The sequence below is a fragment of the Bombus vancouverensis genome, chromosome 1 (assembly GCF_051014615.1).
Source record: "Bombus vancouverensis nearcticus chromosome 1, iyBomVanc1_principal, whole genome shotgun sequence".
Classification (NCBI taxonomy): domain Eukaryota; kingdom Metazoa; phylum Arthropoda; class Insecta; order Hymenoptera; family Apidae; genus Bombus; species Bombus vancouverensis.
This window is the reverse complement of record NC_134911.1, coordinates 20,790,354-20,805,968: the sequence shown is the minus strand read 5'-3', so window position 1 is coordinate 20,805,968 and position 15,615 is coordinate 20,790,354. Positions and strand designations below refer to the sequence as shown.

At 37.8% G+C, this 15,615-nt stretch overlaps 1 protein-coding gene and 1 long non-coding RNA gene across 2 annotated transcripts in view; both read left to right on the top strand.

Moving 5' to 3' along the window:
* The window catches only part of LOC117158721 (uncharacterized), a 183,330-nt gene extending 175,702 nt beyond the window's left edge, over nt 1-7,628 (top strand). The window contains exon 3 of the long non-coding RNA XR_013058266.1: nt 7,581-7,628. This is a non-coding gene — a long non-coding RNA (uncharacterized LOC117158721). The remainder of the gene's footprint in view (nt 1-7,580) is intronic.
* Nucleotides 1-15,615, top strand: part of LOC143303288 (UPF0489 protein C5orf22 homolog) — a 339,177-nt gene that overhangs the window by 312,633 nt on the left and 10,929 nt on the right. The gene's annotated exons all lie outside the window — the stretch shown is intronic.

The window sequence follows — 15,615 nt, the reverse complement described above, 5'->3', positions numbered from 1 at the left end:
CTAACAAATCCAAGATTCTCATATAAAACTATACGATAGTACAATATAAGCCGCTTACACAAATGGTGCTCAATTAACAATAATATATACTCCGCTTATACTCCGTCGAATTAACAAACCAATAATTCTTAACGAAAAATCCTATTACGTCGTTGAAAGCTGCTTACAGTACGTACTTAAACAACAAAATTATACAAGAGCGGAAACAGCGAAGAAGGAGGCGAATGAATTTCAAAAATTCCATCGTCGACGTCTTCCGCGTCGCCTCTTCCATTTCCTCCGGTTCGTTCCTCTCCTTTTTCCTTTTCCGCGGTCTCGCTCGCGACTCTCACCCCGTTTTACCCGGGCGATCGCAAATTTATTCCGTCGAGTAGGCGACGGCGTCGGGCGGAATCGCAGTACTTTATACTCGTCGAGAATCGATAGACAGCCGCGCACGGATATGGAAGCACTATATTTTCCCTCGTCGCACCTCCTGGCCGTTCTCCTGGGCCCTCTTGTCAATAAAGCGAGCACTTTCCTGGCACGGAGTTTCATTATTTCTTTGCTCGCGCCACGACTTCCATCTCCGCCTCCTATTCGTCGTTCCACTTTTTCGTCGTGGCGATCGCGCCCATCCCCTTTTCGTATCCCTTTCTGACCTTTTGAGAATAACGGGCAACTTGGTTAGTATTTCGTTGACCTACTGGCAACGGGCCGTATTAGACGAGCAGGAAGAGAATAACGAGGCAAATGCTACTCTGTATTCGAGAACGAGGATAGATGCGCTTTTATGAAATGATTGCTGGGATTGAGGTTGGGCGAAGAAAACGTGGGGATGTTGTGTTTTCTCTTTGATGCAGATTGAGAGACACTTGAAAGGAAACAGGCTCGATAAAGGGTACAGTTTTGAGAGCTGAAGCTTTGTTGTTCTTGCATCGAGCTCGATGATCGGTGTATTGGTTGTTCTTTATGCAAGAGGGTATTTTTATTTCGACTTGAGGCTGGCTTGTTGGTTGCTGGTGTTGGAAATGTAGTACAGCTTTGTGAAGGAAATTTGTGAAACTTTGTCGTTTAGTAGTTGAAGTTGGAAGGGAAGAGAAGGAAGATTTGCAAATTTGTGTCTTTGATATTTATGTTTGTATAAGTGGATGTGAAATAAATTGCAATTACTTGGTGCAATTAATGTTCGAATATATCTTGATATCTTCGATCTTGGATCTCAATGTTCTGAAATAAATTGCATAGTCATGTAGTTCACAGATCTACAAATTTTAAAATAGCTTCAAGTATCGTCGTTCCATGGTCACTTAAAACGTAATCTCCCTTTACAATGCAAACAATTTCCCATCGAAATTGAAATATACAAGAGAAATAAATTCATATTTCCCTTTCGACGCTGTTTCAACATAGCAGACTCGTTTTAAGAAATAATCGCGATACTATCATCAAGATCGCAACGCTACCCTTTTTCTCAAGCAAATTCACTCCACCAAATCAAAACTCCGTCCCCCTTTTACCATTACTTCACCCCTAAAACCTCAGCAAAGATCCTCCACGATTTTCGACCCTGTCTAAAACCACAAGCGGAAGACGTTGCCTCCGCTGACGAGCCCTCTGCGGTGGTTAAAACAGAGTCGGTCTTTCAAGGGTGGTAAAATTTTTCGGGACTGGCCCAAGTAGTCTGAAACAGGGCTGCGGGGTAGATTGGCGAAGCAACTTTTGGAATCCTCTTGGCATCGTTGGGTTGAGAAACGTTCTCCGGAGTAAAACGGGACTCGATGTCGCTGGCGACGCCGACGAAGAGGGTTGGAAAAGATTTAGAAGGTGGTGGTGAGGTGCCGTAGAGGAGGAATGGGTTGGGGATGGCTGAGTCGGAATCAAAGGAGTCAAAAGAGCTTTTCCAGGCTTCTCCCTCGGCCGGCTAGATTGAACTTCTTTTCCGCTCAGGAGTTTTCCTATTACTCCGAATTTCCAGCCGCGGCAAAGCTTGGCGAACGCGCGTACCACATACACACACCTACACTCATATATACACGTAGACTGTTGTGAAACGCGAGTTGGTTCTGTGCGTGTGGCTAAAAGTTCGCCAGGCCGTGTTACGAGAGTGGTTTACCGAGCTGCCAGCCGGTCGTATCGCGAAGGAAATTTCTTTTCATCGACGAACGCCTACGCCGATGGCGAAGAGATTGAATTTATTAGAAATACGCGGCCGCGGGAATGTACCGCAGCCAGACTGCAAAATTCTTCGCGGGGAAACGATCGATCTGTTTAGTAAATGCCTAATTGGTGTATCGCCGTGGGACTGGTTTTTCGTTGTTTCAGCAACCGAACGTTGGGGTTTGTTTTTTGAGGATATTTAAGTATTCAAAGGATATAGGATAATTGAAAATTTCTTTTTTTAATGAACGAGAAGTTTAAGAATTTTTTATCCCATATATTTGATTTTTACGCGTATATTAGAAATTTTTATTTAGAATTTTTATCGCATAGTTGGTTCGGTGCTTGTTGGAAGTAATTGCTCGTTTTTATAGAAATCATTACGTACGTTGAAAGAAAAGGGAAATTTCGTAGTTTTCAATTTTGTCTCTTTGGCTTTCATATGAGAATTTTTGTTCTATAATTGTTTATTGGATGTAATTGAATATTTTGGTGTATGTTGATATTAATGAAAGATTTGATAATTTTCAGATTTGTCTTTTTCACGTCCATATTTATGTTGGAAATTATACGCTATCGTATTAAAAAGTTCCTAATTTACAATTCTATTTGATTATAGTTGCACGGTAATATCTTTGCACCTGTTGTGTGTGTGTTTTAGGACTCGAGTTAACATTTTCTTCGAATCACACCTTGGAAATTGTGCAAAATATTCACGAAATTGTATTTGATTCTGAAATGGCAGATACAAATTTTTGTTCGAGAAAACGTTGAAGCTTATTGTTTCTAGCACGAGGAAAGTTATATAGCTTTGGATTGAAACTATTCATTGGTACATTTCATGCGGAATTCTTTATTAAAAGAAATGCTAGCGAGGCTTATCAAACTTGAATCAATTTAAACTTCCAAAGAGTTAGGTAAAAACTTCCTGAAACATATTACCAGGTTGAAGAAACCTTTGTGCGCAGTCAGTCTCTTGTTTAACCTGTACGAGTTTCACTCATGCAAAACTTAAAACAGCTAAAATTAAGGTTTTTTTTTTTTTAGATTTCTCAAAAACTATATCGTACAAATTTTAGTGCCTTACACCTCTATTTAAGAACTTGCAAATCAATTTATAACTACAAACAAGAGTATCAATTAAAATACTTCATTATATTTACTGTCTAAAATCGATTTCTAGATTTCTAGATTCCACTAAACCGATATAGTTTTCATTATTCTTTACTAATCGCTGGATATCCTACAACTTTATTCAAGAATTTGTAAGTTCAATTTACGTGTATAAAAAAATATCATCACTAAAATTGATAATTCTGAAACGACGTAAAAAATGTCAATTATTACTTTGGCGAAATAAAATGTTTGCTCGTCGTGATAGTCATGAAATCGAACGTTTAGCGTAAATGACCCTGACGCTTTAAAGAATTACTGGGAGCAAGGTGGATAAATGAAGGAACTGAACGTCGTGTTGAGGGCATCTCATTAGTACCTCCACTTTAAAGCGACGTTTCATCACCCCTCCGACCTCTCTCACCCTTCACTGAGCCGCCTAAGTAAAAATCAATAATTCCTTTATCGTACAAATTAACGTTAAGCATATTCCACCCTCGTATACAGGCTCTACAGGCAACGTTACACCGTTTCCTGCCTTCGTATCCTGCATAATATCACCAGCTGCGTCCCTGCAGTCTTGACAGTCCCTCTGACTTCTTCTCCAGACTTCCTTCTTACGCTTTCTTCCACACAAATTACTGTTTCGGAATCCTGGTTCTTGTAAATGCACGTATTCTTTATTTTTAACAGTATGAAATGGAAATATAAATATTTTAATTTCTGTAGTTTATGGAAGCTTATTTTAGGGTTGTTTTGTGGAAAATACTTTCTGCACAGGAACATTCTTTTGAGCAGAATAACGAAATTGTGTACCAAAATTACGTTAGAATAGTAACAAGATTGTTAATAGATTATGACATTATAGAGCTTACATAAGATTAGTATATCGCAATATATTATTATTTGTGTGTATAATACGATAATAGATGTAGTTAGACGAGTTTTAATCACTGATATCTTAACGAGTCAATATTATATTTTTGAGCTATCGTACGATAACAAAATAATCATATTATACGCTCGTAGTAATGTGAATATCAAAAGAAGTGTCTATATTTTTTTAAGAAACTAATAGATAATACTGTAACAGTTTTTGAAACGCATTGTTTTCTACGACAACGAAATATTTACAATCATCCAAAACTAATTGTGATCCACACGACTCTCGGCTAAAATTTATAAACAAAATATTCCGCCCATATCGGTATTGAAAAAGGATGAGTTAGCTGACAGAATGGTTAACGAAATAATTATCTTACACTTGAAAATCTACGCTTAATGACGACCAACTTTCTTCTCTAAATAAAATTGAAGATGCAAGATTATTGGAACGTGTTTACAATTACATTTCAGTGAGTTATACGTCTGCTAGCTATCACAGTTGAACAAAAATATTTCGACATGCGTCAAACTGTTGGAATTTTCGTGCAAAGGGAAACATCCAGAGGAATATTTATTTGAGACTGTTAAAACACACGGAAATTTCATAAACTGATACATCGTCGGGGAATTAACTCGATCAGTTGGCGGTGGTGTCGGTGGTTTGCGTGCCGACGTTGGCTGAAGGAAGGTCGTTAAATAATTTCAGAGCGCGGTAATTAATGGCAAACGCTTTGTTATCGCGTCGAGCGTGAAACAACGCGGGCACTGCCGCGTGCTGCACGGCCGACTCAAGACGATGTCATATTTATTTCGTTAATCTCTCACCCCCGGCGCTCCGTTTCCCGCCACCGAACCCTCCCCGCTCCGCTATCGTTCGCCATAATGGCGGACGATAAAGAAGAGAAACGCTTATCGGAATTAACAAGCCGATAACGCGGCCCCGTAATTTTTTACTACGGGAAAGAAATACGATTTCGTGCAGTCGCCGCGTTCCGAGATTAAGATATTCCGCGGTGAAATTGAATAGTTTCTAGCCGTTTGAATACCGTCGTTCTTATTTCGGGAGGGAACTTACTATTTCGTGTGTACGTTCTGTTTGAAAAGTAATAGCTGGTTAAAGGATATAACTTAATAACAAGATAATATTACATTTTGGATAAGATGGTGACAAGCTAATTACTTTATATCGGTAAAATGATGTTGAGAGAAATACTAGAAATTTTACGATGAAATAAGGTCATTGGAAAGAAAATAATTACAATTTCACGGATTATTTGCTTCTAACGAAGCTTTCTAACTGAAACTAAATATTTTTATATTAAATAGCTAAAAATGGAAAACTCTTGTTAAAGTTAACTACAGATATAAATCGTTAATGCGATTAATATATTTTAATATCTTCCATATTTTATTGTTATAGCGAGCGATGTCTTTTTAATCAAATAGAAAGATAATTTTAGTAACGTAAGATTAATTGGCAATTAATTAACGACAAGATACAGAACTTTAAATCTGCTGCAATATAAAAAATGGAAAATGTGATTTATCGTGTTCTTCCCCTATAGGGGAATATATGTTTGTGTCGAAAAGACGTTGAAGAAGTATTGGAATCATATGTACAATATATCATGGAGAGTGCTATATCTGGTACAGATACATTATCTTCATATATTAACCGATAAAAATAGTATCAGAACAGTTACGTACGCCACGCACTTCGTATGAAATTTGTTAAATAATAATGGAACAAGTAGTATCGGAAAAGTATTCTAAAATAACAATCGAAAGCAATGACCTGGATAACTCGCTTATCTCCAATTATTCGACTAGTTTAACAACCGAATACACAATTTTTGCCAATCACGAAGTTTTCGATTTTCAATTTCTTAAATAGTTTCCCAGATAATTACAATATTTCTGCAGTAAAAACTTCTTTACCATCTTATTACCACCGCGATTAACAGATTCCTAGTTTGCGTACGTATTTTGCAACATAAAACTTAATAAAACACGGTGAACGACACGAATACTAAACAAGATTTCAAAGAGGAGATATTTCACACAAAAAGGCCTTTATAATCTTTAACTTTCATACCATACGATATCTTTTTACAACCATCCGTGAAACGGTCAAATTCGATGAACTCCGCTGCTCAGACTGAATAAACACATTCCGTTTATGCATCCGTACATTTTTCATCGCAAACACAAGCCTGCATAACAGTGATACTCTTATACCGTGGTATCGCGTTCTCCACTATCGCGAATCATAATCAGCAAGCTGGGCAAATTAATTTGTCCGCGTCGGACGTATAATTAGATGGCCGCGAAAGCGGGACTCGCGTTCGATTCATTAAGTCGATCGTAATGGTGATCGACGACAGACGGATATCTAACATTATGCTCGTATTATCGAGCTTATTTCCAACGTGGACGCGGTAGACGGGGGACGTAGCGGACGAGGAGACGTCCGGGCGTAAAATTCCACCCACTCGTCACGGCCTGACGAATAACAAGAGATTCGGGACGATAACGTTTTAACTGCCGACTAACACACTACGCGACCGTGGATTATCGGGGCCTTATCGGTCGACATTACGGACCTGGACGTGGAGAAAACGAATGGCCCACCCTGCCATAATGCGTTCCTTTCAGGTTGTGTGGATGTACGTACACGTGTGTATCTGTGTGAGTACCTGTTGTAGATTAGGATAACGAAGGCAACGTTGCGAGGTTCCAGCAGGTCGTCACAGGTTCTTCAACCCCCCCAAATAGCGTAGTTCGTTCTTTGTGTGTTTTAGTCACCTTGTGATTTAGTTGGATGGACTGGCGATATTAGAGAATAGAGTTTCGTTTCGGGTCGAGTTTGTTGCTTGAAAAACTGATTTCTTAAAAAAATAATTGATTTGTTTCTGTAGGATTATTTAAGGCAAACGGATCACACGAATCACTTTTCATGGAACTGATTAATATGGCATCTGGACAGTCCATGTAAGATTGATTTCTTCGATTTATCGTATAATGAAGTTATCGTGATACCGTATCAGATTTTAATTTGATGACGATTAACAGAATCACAAAATAATAGGAACATTTATTAATAGAGAGATTGATCGAACGAATTTTGCTAACAAAATTAAGATATTTTCTATATTTCACTGGTATCACCACAAATTTAAATTCTACAAAAGATACACATACTTTATTCCCAAATAATCACTATCAGCTTATCTATATCGTTCCAAGCTATGAAATAATCGAACAAACACGTATATCACGAGAGATCTTCCCTACCATCATTCTATTCATTCTACCTCGCCTATCACACCATGTCAAATAGTCACTCTTTTTATTATCAACTCGACACGTACCTTTCAAATCTTAGAACGTCAAATATATTAAATTCTCCTACTAAAGGAAAGCTTGAATTTGTTCTGTTCCAGGTAAGACTCTTCGATTGACCAGAACCAGGCCATCCATTGAGTTCGCCGATCTCACGAAGTTCCCTTGGCTCGTCTGATCCTTGTCAGCCTTGTGACCTTGGCTTGCCAGCTAAGAGGTTTACCTTGGTAAACCCTGATATCTCGGCATACCACTCGGGGTCTCGGTCGAGGGATTAAGACAGGGTTGTTCGGCGAGACGACAGAGGGCCGGTGGAATCGGCGCGAACAAGCTAGAACGCGAGAGACTGAGAGTGAAAGCGAGATAAAGGCAGGGTAGTAGCCAAGAGAAAGGGAAAAGAGACTGTAACCGTACGCCCGTATAATTGATTGAGTCTAATGAGTTAAAGGGGATACCATGGTATCGGGGTTGGAGGAATTAAAGAGTTCTGGGTCATGAAGGCGACAACCCCCGGGACAGAGAGAAAGTGCGGAAACTTAGGTACTCACGCCCCTCCTCCACTCTGGTCCTGGCTTTCTCTATTGCTTCGCCCCTCGCGAGAACCGCCACGAGGGCGCTGATTGTAAATTAGTTAAAGGAGATGCTTCATTAGAATCAGCTGATTCTTAGATTTTAACCGACAACAGAATGGAATATTCTGGAAGTATCAAGGGGATGATGGATTGATCGAGAATTACGTACTTGGTTTCGTACGATTTATTTCCTTCTGAGGTTTTGCTGAAGATTAACGAGACTGTATATATACCGTTTTTGATTCTTACGCATCTTCCTTTTTTTACGAGATTCTTCGAGTCACCCTTAGTCGGTTAGTTTAAATGCAGTCTCAGTATTTTAGACCGATGATTATTAAATGGAAAAGGTCCATATAGAAAAGTTTGTGACATTTTCAGATTTACTCGATCATTCTTCTTAATACTTTAGACTCATTTTTTGCTACTTTACGTATCGGACAAGAGTAATAATTAAGTTTGACAATAACCAGCTAATTGATTTTCTCCGATTAACAGATGATAAAGATTCTAAATGAAATTAAAAAATAGGTAATGTTGGGAAAATTAAATTGAAAGAAGCTGTAGATTAGGCTTTCGTCTAATTATAAGCATCGCTGGAAGTTAACCAGTAACGATTTAATTCGTCTTCTCAGACTAACACGTTGACAGGTGCATTTTTACATTTATCTTGGTATTGCAGAAGATAACGCAGTAACATTGCCAAGAACACGTCACACACATATTTCCATACACTTGTCGCTAATTACCGAGACCACAGTTGTTCAATCCTCTCCGTGGTATTTGCATTCCTCCGCCAAAACGATACGAGCAAATTATCAAAAATGTATACTCGGCGCGGCCGGGTCCGACGCAATCTCATTCTATCTGCGCGATATTACTTTTCGGTCGCCGCGAAACAGTATCTCGAGGACGTCTCGGCGTCGCGTCGCTGGCTTTTCAATTTGCTCCTGTGGAGAAAAAAGGAGGCCGCGAAACGCGAACAAGGAAGCGTCCTCCGGTTGGAAAGGAGATGGGCCAAGAGAGAAGGCGGACAAGAAAGAAGGCAAACCGCACACGAGAGCCGCCACGGTATCTTCCACATCCCCCAGGGAAATTATTGACAGTCAGCGAGGAAATGACGTCGTAAATACCACGTCGGAGGTCCCCGAACCCTCTGGCCTCTACTCGCCGACCTCCCCTTCTACCAGGCGCCACCTTCTTGCGCTTCTTCTCGCGTAATCCCATTCCCCTTTTGTTTTCTTCGCGCCTCAGTCTAACCTTCCTTCCTCCCTACGCGATCCGCTCTACAATTGATTCGATACGTTACTTCTTTCTAAGCATATTTTTTACTCGGACTAACCAACTGAACGCGTTTCGCCTGTTTGACGCTTCATTTTTTTCGGCTACCGGAATTAGGGATTTGGTGGTTTCGATGTTTATCGCGAGGAGTTTCGAAGTAATAGATGGAAAAGAGAGTTTTAACGATAAAGAGATTTTTATAAGTTTGACTTGGTGCAATGTTATAAAGGCTTCTGACATCGAATTGCTCGATTTGTTTCGGAATAATATCTTGTACACTGATCAGACAATCGATTTTTTACCACTTTCCAAATATCGGTTTTTCTAAAGCTTCTCACGTGTTGTTATACATTCGAAAAGACAAAAGGGAAGGAAGAAGACGACAGATATAATAATATTACGTAAATATTAAAAATAAACTGCGCGACGTCGTGCGCTACGTCGAATAACTTTCCTTCCTCTTTATCTTGTTCCATCTTTGACTATTTCTCGTTTCTATTTAGCTTTTTGTTTCCGTTTCGTCCGATTTTTCAAACTGTGCGACTAAACGAGAAAGGGCTGGCTTCCTTATTTGTCACGAAAACGTCGTCATATCCAACTGAAACAGGCCCGCCTTTCGTAACTGCGTTTCAGAAAACATTTTCACCGTATAAAACGCGTTTTTTGATGGAAGTGGGTAGAACGAAACCAACAGGGTAGAATTACAACATCTCGTGCGAACTGTATAGTACGTGATGTATGCACGAAGTACTGAAGTACTGAAGTATGATTTCATGTCAGGATAATTGCTACGAGTGTTGCGTAAAATTGACAGGTTCCTCTAGTATGATTGAGGTAGAAATAGGAGTGTATGTGACAGGTGTTGCAGGTGGTTCCAACGGAAAAATTTGACATAAGGGAACGATTGCGGTTGAAGTATGATTTTATGAATCTGCAGAAACTTGTAATTATTAGATTTAGTTTTGTGTTTTAAAACTCTTTACTTTAGAAATTATTAGATTTGTTTCTGTACTTTGTTCTTTTTCTTTATATAAAGAGGAATATTATATAAACTTATTATTTAACTTTATTGTTTAACAATTATTCCTCTATGTATAATTAATTAATGACTTCTATAGAAGGAATACAAATCGTGAAACTGTTACTTTTGCAGAAAATTGACCAAATTAGATAAATAATATTTGCAGCAATATTAGAATAAAGCGTCAATAAGAGTAATAGACAAATTTAATAATTTCAAAAAATCGTCACAACTTATTATCCTTAGAAAAAGCATTGCAACTCTCATTAGTAATTTCATTTTCGTTAGAATCATCGTTAGAGGAAAGATAAGAAGAAGAACACTCAGTTGTTGAAAGCATCGTCTCTAAGAATTTTGTATGTGGTCGTTATTCGAGTATTCTTGGCAATGTTTCGCAACCCCCGTTTTTTTTCTCAAGGTTCTCCAAAAATTCCTGTAAAAAGGAAGCGAAAGAGATTCCTACGTGCATGCATTTAGCCGAGTGAAAGGGGCCGTTTCAAAAGAGCAAAGGCGGCCAAGTTGAAACGCCCATTATTTGGCTGAAATGAGTATACAGACTGTTTCCGGTTTCGTTTACGGAAACGGCATGCACGCGGACATATACCGTGGAAAAAATTGAAATCCCTTGTTTGTCGTAACGTCGTCGAACCGCGCCCAAGTGAGAGGATGTTATCTTTTTAACAGTCCGGGGAAAGTGAATTAAACGTTTCGAAACTCGACCACCGAATAATTTTACTTGCGGTCTCGAGGTTTTGTGTATATTCGAGATATCGTGTACAAATAAAAAGAATGTGGTTTCGCTCGGCGTTTTGTCCATGGAAGCCATTTTAGTGAAAGATGTTCTCAAGTACTAATTTTTGAGAGTATAATTCCTTGTAATTCCAATTTGATTTAATTTAGATTTAATTTAACTATTCGTAAAATTTGACTTTCATCGATTCAATTTTTAAATCTTCAAGCATAACATTTTTTAATCAAATTAACATTTTTGCAGAACAATATTTCAGAGTGTAATTTCACGTAATTTCAATTCTATTTACTTTAAAAGCGTAGGATTTTTCAATTTCTATGAATCAAACTTTAAAATTCCTTTTCCAAAAAAAAAAATAGATTACGAATATGGAAGTTAGACCGAAGTTTGGATATTGGAAAAATTTATTTGTTGCTATGGGTATCCATATCAAAGCTGCGTCTATTTAGGAAGGAATATAAGAATTGTATGAAGAATTTCTTATTTCTAATAAACCTAACATAATTTTAACGTAGAAGCATTTTGATATATTATGTGATTTTTCAAATTATAATCAAACAGGAAAAAGTTTTTATAATTTCTTGTAAATTAAAAATTCTATAGCTGCAAATTTTAAAGATCAACAATATTCTTTTAATAGACAACCGCCTAATCGTAAAAAAATGTTTTACATCAGAAATATACATAGTTAAAGATTATAAAATTTTGCTCTTTCATTAAAGCGAAACGATTCGTAAACATAATTGAAAAAAGATATCGCTCGTCAGCTAAAAGTACTGTGAAATCTGTACATTACCAAGGTTGATTATCCTGTAAAAGTCTCTCTGGTTAAAAACCGACGTAAAACTTGGAAAATTCTGCTCTTCAGCAAAAAAGTCCAATATCATTTAACGACGCTGCGTGTTGCATGGCCGAAGAAGAAAGGTATTTTAACAGCTGAGATGTTGTGTTCTCGTGTTTTGCCGCCGTGTCGTTTAAAACGAGGATCCGGCTGGAGAAACAAACAATAAAGAACCCTTTCGTTGCGCCAGTTTCTCGTAGTTGCTCATCGTTATGACCGTTTTAACGCTTTTTATCATTTCCCTGCTGTCTCTCGCGTCGCTTTTACAAAAACTCTTAACGCTCGCGTGACGTAAAATGATTTTGTGAAAGTGTGTTGCCAAAGCAATTAATGAGATGATACACTGTAGTCGAAGTAAGAAAAAAGTTACTATATCGTACGTTAAACGAAAATGTTAAAACATAAACTTGAGAATAATTTTTAATATAGAATACAGACTTGGAATATAGATAGATTTTTGTTATACTATCAGAAATATTCGTAAACTATGTAGACAAATTTTTACGACGATTTGTTAATATTTATTTATGGATAAGAAAACAAGGTTAGAGAGTTTCTAAAGCTTGGAAGAAATTTTTTCGCAGGAATAGTTTTTTCATATCTTTCTTAAGCCTCGGTAATATGTAAATAGCGTGAAATTTCAAGTCGTATTTTAATGATATGACTTAATGATATGATTTAAACAATTTATTAAATGTATCATTTTTTCCTTAGTTATGATTTTACAATTGTATATAAAAGTAATATTAGGGTTATTTTTCCAAATCGTGCAACGATGTCAGAATTTCTAGGAGAAACGTTTATTTCTGTAAATGCGTACCATATGTGTGTTGCATCATGCCACTGCAAGTAGTACCAGGAGAAGCTATTACTCTACGGTAAACTGTGAACAATTGCAATCTAAACAACTGCATAAGCTATTCGTAATAACAGTTAACGTTTCCACGAAGCATATTTCATTCACCAAGACCTTGATTGCTTTGAGATTTACGCTTTGTTTTCTATCTGCCCATAAACGCAGCTGCATACTTACTCAGATCAATTACTTTCATCTATTCTTGGATCTTTACAAAAATTCGATTCTTCGATTCTTCGCATAGATATAACTGAATTATTTCCGCAGTATAGTATTTACACGAAATAAAACGATCGCGATAAATGTGTAAGAGGTAATACACCAGCCGTCAATTGTCCGATCAAAATTTTCAGACGAAAGGAGAATTACAAAATGGAATATTAAGAAGAACAAGTTTTAACAAAAATCAAATAATACAGAAATACAAGTAATTTTCAAGAACTGCTACCGATGTCTCCGCGTTATCATTGAAATTAACATCCAAATTTCATCCTCTGTTTAAGATTTAAAAAATGAAAATTTTCAGACGAAAAGAGAATTACAAAATGGAATATTAAGAACAACAAGTTTTAACAAAAATCAAATAATACAGAAATACAAGTAATTTTCAAGAACTGCCACTGATGTCTCCGCGTTATCATTGAAATTAACATCCAAATTTCATCCTCTGTTTCAGATTTAAAAAATGAAAATTTTCAGACGAAAAGAGAATTACAAAATGGAATATTAAGAACAACAAGTTTTAACAAAAATCAAATAATACAGAAATACAAGTAATTTTCAAGAATTGCCACTGATGTCTCCGCGTGATCATTAAAATTAACATCCAAATTATTCATTCTCTGTTTAAGATTTAACGCGAATAGGTAGGTTAATTAAATTTTGGAATTGTATCTTTATTTTATTTATTTATTGTCTAAATGGAAGAATAATGTCGAGTACGAATAGCGCTACTGAAAATCTCGAAATACTTTCAAAAATGATACTACAATTCTATCGTTCTTCTTAAGTGTGAAACCCCAGTTTCTATTACTATACAAACCTGTCCAATCATCAACGTGCATACAACCACGATAAAATGCAATTTCATACGTAATCTTACGTAATCCATAAGGAAGAAGGATCAAGGCGTGCGTAAAAATGGCCACGTGTAAGAAGTCTGAAACTCGTTGCCGTAATGTTTTCATCGGGAATATTGCAGCCGATGCCCCCGGCCACCCCCGTATCCGTGCCTTATCCCGAGTTTCTCTACCGCGTGGCGGAGAACGAACGCATTATTCGCGGAAACGATCCTTCCTTTCGCCTCGCGGCCACGAAGAAAAGGGCCGAGTTCTCTCGCGGCGAAAAACCAGCTAGAAGAAGACGCGACGCGAGGAAAAACGGCCAAGAGAGGATTACGGTGATGTAGGCGATGCTATTGGTTGAACGAGGAGGGAAGCGTATCTCTGGCGTGGAAACGGAACAAAGAGGAACGAAACGAGGGACGAAGGCGGCGGAGAGGACAGAGACGGAAAAACGGGATCCGCCGGCTAAGGGTAGTTATTATAATAAATTTGTCGGGGATTTAAGAAGCGGAAACAATTCAGAACTGCGAGTGACTCTAAGGATGTGCTTATCGTTGCTTTTATTCAAATGGGAGTGGAAGGCGACGAGCTGCGCCGGATGCGACCTGCATCTCCGACTCGCTTTTTCTGCTTCTATCCCCACCTACTATCTTTTCTCTGTTTTCAGTCGCTTCTGTTCGCCTTCCTCTTCCTCGTGCCGGAGAGATGGGAAAAGCGTTTTCAAAGTGGAAGAAGTGCTTCTGCTTGCGGAGAGAAATCGAATGTGGAGTTTTTTACGGACGTTGATTAGGCGTTGCATGGAAATATTACGTTTGCAAGGTTTATAGAGAAATTTCAGTAGGGGTTGAAGAAAGCATATTTTTGTAAAATTTATATCTTTTAAAGTGAAATACGTATCGTTTCTTTTCAGTGGATGCAGAATTTACTCAAACTTAACTTAAAGGTTGAGAATTCGTTAATACATATTCTTAAGAAGCTAATACCTTCTAAAGGTTTTTGATAGAACTTATCAATTATCAAAAATGCTGCAGATCTTCCGAATAACCGAATAATTGATTTTAGTTTAGTTCAGAATAGACGTTCGTTTAATGATTGTCGTTTATTGGGATAGAGCAAGCATTGTTACCGAGATTTTTAAATTATTAATGTATGAAAAGTGAGATACTAGAAACATTCTTTGCTAGAATCATGACGTATTTCTAGTTCTTTTCAAGTTTGCCCCAGTTTTACTAAATACACCTATTGCCTCATTCATTTTACACTAACGCAGGAACTAAATCTCTTCATTATGGAAGACTCATTCGAATATAGCTACAGCAATCAAACAGGAACAATCGCTGGCCAACCGTAAAATCTTGCACGTACATTCCCTACATTAATTTACAGTTTCTTATTATCTGGCAGATATGCATAGCAATAGATGAACAACAACGTTAGCTTTTAAATAATCGTACAAAATACCTAACCACTTATTTTCTTCCATATTCGTAAAAACCATCTCCATCTGTCTACCAAGAATTCTTTTAATCTCAAAAATGCTAAAAGTTGAGAAACGTTAAATCTCACGGCGCACGTACGACACGTAATTAACACGGAGCTTCGAAGCGATAAACTCTACCGGCTAAAAGCTACTATTTGCGCGTATGTTCCGTCGATAAGCCGAAAAACAAGGCGAAGGTCCGCGATACAAAGCGCGCTTTTGATCGTCACATTAACGACGGCCTCACGTGAGGATAAAGGCCAATGAAACGGG